We start from the raw sequence: 11,425 nt of genomic DNA on the forward strand, positions 1-11,425 counted from the left end.
AGTTTTCACACTTGGCCACTAGTGGGTGCTGTTGTTTGTATTTGTAGTGCAAGACCACCAAGTCTTGCAGTCTTGTGTGGTTTCACTACAGGAAAATATAGACATGGGGTACATCTGAATCGTCCCTCCTATCTCCTCTCCTATCTACTTTTCCTTAAACTCTGGATGACGTCACGGGGATAAGGAAAGGTGTTAGGAGGCTTGCTAAAGGAGTTAGATAAAGGCGATCACCTTGTTGTGACCGTTGGACCACACTTTAACTAGGTGACGTAATAATAATCTGCCGGCGGCGCAGGTTAGTGACGTCAGCCGTGGTAAAAAAACTACTAATTTCCGCCCTGTGCCTCTAACCGCTGATATAATCTTAAATATAACAAGGTTTGAATTGAAATGAAAGGAAAAGAGGCTCCAGGCTACGAGGAACTAAAGTGAAACGGCTGCCAAGTGAATAAATAACCAGTCAAACTGAGAATAGGCTGCACAAAAAGTAGCATTAGTGTTTCCGAGGCTAAAGGAGGTTCTAAAGGAAGCATTGAGCCTCCTTTCCTTAGATTATTGAGGATTCAAATGTTCCTTATCATGACCGTCACGTCAACACCTCCAGGGTTGAGGAAAAGTAGATAGGAAAGGAGAGGAGGGATTCTTAGGATGCAACCTGAGAGTCACGACACTCTGGAGGCCGCCATGTTTGTTATTGTCCATCTACTGAGCATGTGCAGAACCATTTACTACAGCCGTGGTGCACATGCTCAGTAGCAGCGACTCAGAGAAGGTGCATTTTCCCACGTTTCCAAGGAGACCGAGTCAGGCTGTTTTCAAAAATATGCAGTTCCCCTCCCCAGACGGAGTCTGATCATTTTCCAAAAGTTGCAGGGGTTTTACAAAAGTTGCATTTCAGTGTAAACAAACCTCAAAACGCTGTAAACGTTTTCCGTTTTCACTTGAAAAGTGTCGTGAGAATTTCCTCGTAAAACAATGAGGAGACAAAATACAGGAATCGGACTGAAAACTATTTAAAAGTTCACTTTTAAGAATTTATTCTTGCAACAAGAGGCAAATGTCCACGTACAAATTGAGCAGGATGGTTCAGGAGTTTTCATTTTAGCAGATTAGCTTTTCGAGGCTGAACTGATTTGGGGGCTGATCTGCGCTGCAGACAGTGGAGGTGAAAAGGTGGAAGCACAGACCGTCCTCACAACACAGACACACGCCATTCCTAATGAGACAAAACAACTTTTGCAGAACAATAAACAATCGCGTAAACAAAACCCCAGAGTTACTGTTGTTACTTCCAAAACACTTCAGGGACGTGACATTGAAACTCTTTCTGCTCTCTCTTTGGATCGGCGCTGGCTTTCGAAGGTCGGAGGGTCAGAATGAGGTGAAGGAAACCGGACGGTCACCATTCCTCTGGAACCAGCTATTCTGCATAACTCCGAAAACAAAGCGCCGGCTCGGAGGTATGGTCGAATAGCCCACGCTCACGAGAGTTCTAAGAGAGGTGAATCAACATCCTGACACGTCATTTATATTTAGAAATACCAGAGAGTATGAAACTGTCGTAAAAAAGAAATCTCTTTAAATAGACGGACGTGTGAGTGGATTTCCGTAAGCTTGCAATACATTTCTGCTAGCCTGCAATACATGATGTTTTGGTCCATTTCCTTTGTTTGATCATTTATTGTTGAGCTTATATTACGTCCTATGATTCTTATGTGTTAAATATGACTTTACAGAGAGAATTGCAGTCAGAAATACAACAGTTTTTGGGACATTTCACTGCATTTTGCACCAGAAGGCTTCATTAAATTTGTCTTTACATTAAGATTTTTGGCAAATTTCGATAGCAACGTTGTAGTTTAGTCAAAATATCAAACTTTTCATCACGTATACGCTGCGCCACAACAAAATTTAACCTTTAAAGTTTAAATTTAAAGGTTATTATGACACTATTTTACTTACACAAGATGAAATTGGGCAGTAACGTGGCCCCCGAAGTAAAATGTGTAACTTTTCCTCTCGCTGCGTCTGTAAGTGACTCATCACACCCTCTTGTGTTGTAAACTAGTACTGCATGAGTCAGGAAGCAGTTGGATGTAATGTGTCTGAAGCTCTCGAGGAAAGGAGATTAAATAACAGTGTAGTTGTCAAAATGATGATAATAATGAGGTTATTTTGACTTTGTTGAGATGAACTAAAGTCATTTTTTGTAATTTAATTTGGAAAAGAAAGATCACCAAGTTATTCATATAATATAAGAAAGAATAAAGAAGTGCATCATTTTATAGACGTAATGACCAACAGTTCTTATATCAGTACATAGTTTAAAGTCACATAGTCTTGGGGGGAAACTAATTTCTTTATTTTTCATTAAACGCTTGCCTGTGGGGCAGAAGATAACCCGATGATTATCAATTGTTAATTGGAAAAAGGAACATTCAAAGTGATTGATGCAGCAAAATAAACGATGTTGCCAGAGGTGAGAAGATAAAGATGAAAGACGAAATCCAGAATCACGAGAGTGGGCCAAAGGTCACAGTTTTCCAATCGTTTCCGGTGATGCATCTCCCCATAGCGAGGTGAACTTCGGCCGCGAATCGCTGAGTGACATCATCAGTGTGTCGCAACCCGGAGTGCTGCCATGTGAATCATGTCGCTCCGTCTGGGTTTCACTGTGTCACACCTTAAAAGTGTCCCGCTGAGCATGAGCTGTTTGATATTCCCAGAAGCTTCCAGCTGCTGTGTATTTACAGCGAAACAGAACATCCTGATCAGGTGTGATTGTGCTATGCGGCCACACCTGAGAAAAAATCAACAGCTGGTGGAAGTACTCTGTGTTTTCTGTTCTACGTGTGAACACGCCCGGCAGGCCGAGGTGTGACGGGAACGCTTTAACCCCAAAAGAGCTGGAGGGCTTTTTGAGTGGGGGGAAAAACAAACAAACAAACAGACTCCCGAGTAAGCACAGCAAATAAGCGAGTGGAAAAGAGACCTGTGGGATCTCTGACTGCAGCAGGTGCAGCTCGGAGCCAGCAGGGATCTCCAGCACGTACAGGGTTAAAACACAACAACACAAATCTGTTTTCTCAATAGCTCAGCAAGTGCTTTTTAAAATTGCACAAGGCTGTAAAAACACCTTTACTCCCTGTTGTGCTCGAGTGACACGGCACATTTTAGAAAAAGGGAAGGACATTTTCAAACTGAGGATTAAAGGACATGTCGTTACTGATGAATTATTAATCCTTTCACCTTTTATGTGGCTTATCCAACTTCGTGTAAAGAACAGCTGATCCAGGGCTGGACACACCCTGAACAACCACACTCATCCACATTCACATCGCCCCCTCTAAAGTCACTGTCGAGAATTTTATCATGTAAATTAAGCCTGATTACAGCAAACACAAAGATAAGATAATATTATATATTTATATATATATATATATATATATATATATATATATATATATATATATATATATACACACTAAAACAGGACATAATAAAATACAATAAACCAGAAAATTGTCACAATTACAGAAAATTGCTTTTAAAATAATTCAAACTAAACAGTAAAATGTTGAATAACCCTTTACAAGAAAAAAAGAAAAAGTCATAAAAAAATAGATTGTGTTTGCATGGTTGAAAGAATAACTTATAATATCACATCAAGTCTATATAATTAAATACATGGATCTTGGGTAAATGTACATGTAGAGTTAAATACATATGGCTATACATATGCCTGTTAGTGTACCTAGACATATACTGTCGCATAACTACAATACATATACCCATACCTATATGTATACCTAAACCTTGACATATACCTCTACCAATCCATATTTCTATACATTTGCCCGTACATATACCCACAAATATACACATACATATACTGTACATATTTACATACATGTACTTATACTTATGAATATGCCTCAAACTATATGTGTACCTATACCTAAATCTTTACATATACCTTTATACATACATAGCTATCCATTCGTTCTAGTCACACAACTATATTTGTACACACCTGTACACGGTGTGTGTGTGTGTGTGTGTGTGTGTGTGTGTGTGTGTGTGTGTGTGTGTGTGTGTGTGTGTGTGTGTGTGCGTGTGTGTGTGTGTGTCCATACATGATAAAACTGGTTGAAATGTGCTTCTATGTGTGTAAATCCTTTAATTACAACCCACAATCAATTTAAATGTCCAAATAATAATAATAATGCTTTATAAAGATAAAAATAAAAAAAAAAGTTTGAACAGTTGCCCAATAAATTTTCCAAGGAAATTATAAATAACTGACCGCAGTAATGTGTGACGTAAATGGTTAAAAGAATGACAGAAATGCATGAAATGACTTCACTTCCTTAAGGTTTGTTCCAGTCAGAGTGACTTATCAGACAGGAAGTCCTTATACAGAAGATCCGGGGGGAGTTTATCGACCACTTCCTTATTTGATGTTGTAAATACATAAAAGGAAGCGAGGCAGTAAAAAAAAAAAAAAAAAAAGAGTCAGATAGCAGTTTACCATTGAGAGAGTTTATGTGAGGCCAGTAGGTGATAGCAAGATAAAGAACATCATGAACACGGAACAGAGCTGTGATGTTAAAATGATCCCGTATCATAACCGTCAGGCATCGACAACCTGGTTGTATAACTCTTTAAAAAGAAGAGAATCACATGTCTGATAACATATTAATGTTTCTGCACTTTTTAGGATGACAGAGTGAGTTACCTTTACACTGTTTGTGCGAGGCGAGGCGAGGCAAGGCAAGGTGAAGTCAGGAGCCAAACCTATCCAGAGTGCATCGATAGCAGAAGCCTGATAAGTGCCACAGTAAACAGTCTGAACATGTGTCAAATCATGCACATATTATAGTCAGTGTGAGAAGATTCGTCCAGATTCTGCAATTTTCTCCTGCAATTCTTAGCGTCTGCATGTGAAAGTCCTTGTTTTGTGTTTTTAAAAAAAAAAAAAAAAAAAGCACATAAAGTGTCTTTTTGGCCACGTTCTGGTGCAGATAAAAAAAACAAAACACATCTTGCAGACGTGAAGCTCCTTTTTTACTTCCTTATCTGGAGTTTAGGGAACCAGAAGTGTTCTGGTTTGAATCTCTCACAGGTCGTATCCCTGAGAAAGGCCCCAACGGCTCAGGAAAACCGGGGCGAGTATCCGGTGTGCAGCTTGTGCCAAATCAAACATGCAGGTCACATGATCGACACTCCACATGCGCCACTCTGGGAAAAAAAACAAAACAACAACAAAACTGCTCCTCATCTGCACAGTGCTTTCATTATATTATTTATGAAGGAAGGTAGGACACTTCCTGGATAGTTGCCAGTCCATTACAGGGTAAATAGACACACACACACACACACACACACACACACGCACACGCAAACACACACACGCACACACACGCACACACGCTGCAAAAAAAAAAAAAAAGGATTTAAATGGCACTATGTCCATAGTGACAAACCTATTTTGTAATGTCCAATTGCAAATAAATACGTGAGGAGAAAAGAAAGAAATTAGGTAATGAAGAATGGATCCGATGAAACATTTTAAAGCAAATCAGGTGATATTTAAAAAAAAAAAAAAAAAAAAAAAACATCAGACAAGGGAAATAAGAAATGATCTTATTGTTATTCTTCTTCTTATTAACTAAATCGTGCTGCGATCAATCTGAAGAGCAAAGATCAAGTTCTTTATTTGTCATTTTCATGCTTTCACATATAGATTGAATTACTTTCTCGGGATCAACAGCAGCGTTCATGAGCACAAGGGAATTATAGGAAATACAAAGTAAAATACTGCAGCAATATACACAACCAAGATAGAGCTGTAAATACAGTGCATAGAGAAATGTAGTACTGGCTGTGCAGTGGACAGTAAAAGATTAACTTTATGTAGTTTTTACTGGGGGTATCTGTTGTTATGCTGAATCCTAAACAGGCCAAACCAGCAAATTGATGCATCAAGAAATATCTGCTGATTCAGGAAAGTATTTCAATATTTGGTTCTAAATGACACGTTTCTTTGTAGAACTTTTCTGAAAAATTGGTGATAAAGAAGGTTAAAACTGCTGAAAATGTCAGGAAATGTTTAAGCTTATTGTGAACTGAATTATTGATTTTTTTTTTATTAAATAGAATTGAAAGTTTTCCATCCTAAATTGCCATTGAAGCTTCATAAACACAAATAGGATACAGTTTTTGTACAAATATTAAAACCATATAGGAACCTTTATAAGGTACGGTCGCCTCATTTTAGAGGTTAAACATGTTTTATGATTGCAGATTGTTTTTGATTTGGTGTAAAGTGACAGAAACTCTTTCTGATTCTGTCTCCACTAAATTCTCCACATTCTTCAGACTTGCATTCGCGACGAGGTACGAACAAAACATGAAAATATCGAGCTCAGAAGAAACCCCAAAGCTAAGTTGAACGCGAACTCTAAAATCTTGATCCAGAAATATTCAAAAAGTTGCTTTTCCTTTTAGCTTCACCAACATACAACTGACTCTGTGCCTCTCCTGATCACTACTATCATTAATAGTGCCACTTATCAAGTCGTACAATCGGTTTTTGACCTTTCAAAATACAGATACAGGCAGTATGTGACACGCCTGTTCAACTTATATCTTATCAACCGTTTAGTCACAATCAGGTTGAGCAGTAAACCTGATTGTGACTAAACTCAAGCTCAAGCCTCCAACTGGTCAGATTGAAACCTGGCGGCTCAGATTAGATGGTCTCTATGTGTCACCGTTTAAACGGCTGGAAGCTGCACTCCAGGTCCGACCTTTCCTCGTGGCCTTGAACCCAAACACTCCACCGTCAGTCATTTTCTGAAGTGATAAGCCCGGCTTAAGTTGACATTGAGGTTATTTCTGTGTCTTTTCCCACTGAAAATTACTGTTGAAACTGAATAATTGAAAAGTTTATGTCTGAATTTCAAGACGATGTAGTGCATATGCCAGACCTTTGGGGGGCACTGTGACTCACCAAATACACCACAAAACACAATCGAAGACACGGTGAACACAGAAATGGAGAAGAAAGCACGATGACAACATCACCGTTTTATCGCAAATGTGCATCGTGCCAGAGCAGAGCTGTCTAACTGTGGGAGGAGTCAAAGGGAGGGCCTACCTTGATTGGGATTGGCTAAACCCCCGATGACGCTATATAGGGTTTGATTTCTGATTGGCTCGTTGGAGCAACACACTTTTTAAAAAAAACTGAAACAAGCCAGGGAGAGAGAGGACAGACTGTCTTCACTTCCGGGGCGTCGCTCTAGGTAAGGGGTGATTAGTACTGTTAGAAAACCTTTAGAAAGTGAATTTTGCACAATATGACTCCTTTAACAATGGGAGAACACGAAGAGACGACCTCGTTGGATTGTTATTACGATGACTGTCAAAATAAAACCACCAAGTCCCAGGAGAATATGGACTGGGAGTCATGACACTCTGGAGGAAAACATTGTCCTTATGGTCCGTCTACTGAGCATGTGCAGAAGAACTATCCACTATAGCTGTGGAGCGCAGGACCAGGAGCAGTGAGTCATAAAAGTTGCATTTTCCCCGTTTCCATGGAGACAGAGTGGGAGTGTTTAAAAAAAAAAAAAAAAAAAAAAAAAGAGTGTATTTTCAGTTGCTCCTAGTATTTGTAAATGTGTAAACGGGGCCAAACCCCCCCACCTACCCCCACCCTAGTGCCCCCCCCCTGCTCTCCATACGCCCCTGCTGCAGCGCTCCTCCTTTCCTCACAGATAACTACAACAAAGCCTTCTAGTGTCAGAGGACAGGACATTCCTCTCTCTAAGTAATACCACAGTCTGAGGAATGTCCTTCCTGTGCTTCTTTTTGAATATCTGATAAGTGTTTTTTTTTGTTTTTTTTTTCTTTTCTTTCCTTTTCGTTTTGTGAGCCACGAGGAAAACGTGCAGGACAGGAGCTTTGTGTCTGCTGTCAACATTCTCAGATGTTCTCTGGCTGCTTCACGGTGCGCACGTAACACACACACACACACACACACACACACACACACACACACACACACACACACACACACACACACACACACACACACACACACACACACACACACACACACACACACACAAAGGCTTTTTGTCTGCTGCACATAACCGGGAGATTTACGCCATCTAGTGGACGGAAAAGGAAACCACAACAACGTGCAGTTTTATTGAAATGTTTTACAAGAAACTCCTCAGTGTGTTTCCTCTTTTCACTGAATGAGGAAGCAGAAGGTTTCAGAGACATGAGAGGAAACTGAGAGAGTAAAAAAGAAGTAGGGGGGGGGAAAACAGCCAAGTGTGGATTTTGTGTCAGATAGAAGGAGGATGCAGGTTTGTGGTTTTCATGGTTAAATGTGAGAAATGTCCTGGTCTCATACTAAGGTTTCATCGATACCGACACTTTAAACAAGGTCCACTGTGTGACAGAGAATGTAGAATGAGGAAGGGGACCTTAAGCCTTATTATAGCTATTAAAAAGACACTAATAATATTGTTTCTTAAGGCCCATATACAAAACACAACACGACATCACAAGCAGACTTTTAATACATTGCATTGAATCTTTCTGAGCCTGTCCTTCTTAAAGCATCTTCATCGCTATCAAGTTTGATTTTGTTTGTTATGTTGAGATGGGGTCTGTTTTGTTGTAAAATGAAAGACCATAACAGCAAATGCAAATTTTTATTTTATTTTATTTTATTTTATTTTATTTTATTTTATTTTATTTTATTTTATTTTATACAGTTTAATTTAATTTAATTTAATTTAATTTTTTAAGAATATTATTTATACATGTGATACCTTCAGCATGTGAGCAATCCCATGCACTCCATCTATCCACATACCTGTAAATATATATACAAATCCATATATAAACCCTTTAGTGATGATACAATTATTTAAAGCATTCTATGAAAATATATCGAGAGAAAATAGACAATGTATATTCAAGTGTACACACACACACACACACATACATACATCCTATGTCCAAACTGCATGCCTATGAGCTTGGTGTCGTACAGTGTCTCTGGCTGCGAACTTATAAGTTTGTTAAAATCGCAAAGTCTGCAGGAGCGCTGAGGGTCCGTTACACGTTTGAAGTGAAAACGAAAGTTTCGCGAATACAGGGCAACGTGTTGAAAACGATGTCCATTTACACGGAAACGACAGGAAGGCGAAAAACGACGGGAGAACATAGACATTCTAGTGGACAGACAAGCAAGTTGGATTGTTATTACGGTGACTGTCAAAATAAAAGTACCAGATCCCAGGAGAATCAGGACTGGGAGAAAACGTTGTTCTTATTGCCCAGCTACTGAGCATGTGCAGAACAACTAGTTACACTGGAAAGTTCGCTTGGAAGAAACGGGATGTTCACTTTTCTGATTAAAGGGTTAAATTGCTTCGTGTGCAGTTTTGAAACGTGTGTGGATTTGATATTGATCCGGTGTTTGTGAGCATTTTAAAGTAGAAAAGAGAGAAACGTTGCAGCTCCTGTGTCAGACTGTTGAGTCTTTGTTGGTATGATTAGTCACTCTGAATTCAGTATAGTGATATTATGTCTTTTTCCAGGATTCTGATTGGCTATCATAGCATCATGCATCTCGTTACACTGCCCCCTACAGGTTAGGCTGCTCATAGTCGCTCTGAACCAGGTATATGTAATCGCAGGTTTGTGTCAGTGAAGATTTTTTTTTTTTGAGTAAATGAGACAGGGAATTATCAGTCGTCCGCACGATGCTTTAAATCAGGACTTAAAAGAGATTTTAATAATAAAAAAAATATGGCATCAAAAAGAAAGTGAGCGTTAGAGGAACTAACCCGACCTTCGGAGAGGGAAACGACACATTTTCATCACAAGATCACTTTTCATGACTCCACTGCTGTAAAACAATGTCGCTTTTCTAGATGAAACCGAGGGAAGAGTTTCACCATCATTTGGTTCGACGTTAAAATGTAACGTCTGAAGTTCAAAGGTTCAAAAGAGACGGAGTCGCGCAGGAACTGAAGGAGAAACTGGAAAACACACGGCACTGGTATGACACTCGGCAGAGGGAGGTAATCCGCGATCATCCAGAGACTCGAGGCCCCGTTCACACGAGGCTTCAAGTGAAAATGAAATCGCTTTTGTGTTCAAGCTTCTGAGAAGTTTCGCCTTTACACAGCAGCGTTTTGAAAATGCAAGATGCTGTTTGGCGGAGTGAAGAGATCCCTCATCCTTTAGTATAATAGAATAGCTCGTGTTGAGCCACTCAGGCTAAACAGTTAAAAAAAAAAACTATACAACAATCGAAACAACAATCTTACAGAAATATAATAGAAAAATTTCTTTTTAGAGTGAAAGGAGTTTTTCAGCACAAACTTGATCCGATTCAGGGTTGAGAAATGTCTCGCTGATAAAAATCTGCCTGAAGGAAGCAGGAAGATTCATATTTCTATAAAATTTAAAGATCATTTCCTCTCTGAAGTGACGCGTGAAAAAAAAAAAACTACGTGCCATTCACACACACAATTGCTGCAGACGCCGCAGATCATATCAGGACAAAGTGAACACAGGAACGGGTTTACGTGCCAGAAAAGGTAGAGGAGTGTGGGAGCGCTGCCGGGTCTCTCTTCACACTGGTTTCAGGTTTAAAAGGCTAAACGGACGGAGGGATGGATGCTGAGCTCAGCTCCGTCTGCTGAATGCAGTCAGGCAGCATTCATCTGAGAGGAGTGTGAAGTATTATACACCAAGAGATGAATGAAAAGAAACGAAATATGCAGAGTTAGAGGGATTTTACCACCATCACTCTGAAACTAAAGTGTTTTTTTTAACATCCAATCAGTTAATTGTATGTTTAAATTCACTTTTTTTTTTTTTTTTGTGCCTCATTTATAACCCAAGGAGAACATATAGTGGAGGGTGAAAACAGAGACAATGAGGAAGAGGAAGAGTTGCCTTCTTCAAGGCAATGATTTCATAAGAACTGCAAAGCTGCTGTTTACATTGATGGCGCGTGTCTGCTGCCACCTAGTGGTGGAAAATGGACAGAAGCGCAGTAGGAGTCTAGAAAATTCTGTTGAAAAGACTGAAAATGTTTGGAAATATAACATGGCAGACGAGAAAAGATTAAAACTACAAGTTTGTCTCATCAAACTTATTTATAATCTGAGTTTTTTTGTGGAACACGGGATAAATAAAAAGTTTTTTTTGTTGTTTTTTTCCCATCAAGAGAGATTATTCCTATCATGTCAATCAAGGCATTTAAGAAACCTGAAGTGGACAACTGGGGTGTCAAACACAAGGCCTGTGGACAAAAAACGGCCTGTAAGAGGTTCCAATCAGGCCCATGTCGGGATGTAAAAAAAGAATAAATACTGCAACA

The sequence above is a fragment of the Lipophrys pholis genome, assembly GCF_963383615.2.
Source record: "Lipophrys pholis genome assembly, chromosome: 9".
Classification (NCBI taxonomy): domain Eukaryota; kingdom Metazoa; phylum Chordata; class Actinopteri; order Blenniiformes; family Blenniidae; genus Lipophrys; species Lipophrys pholis.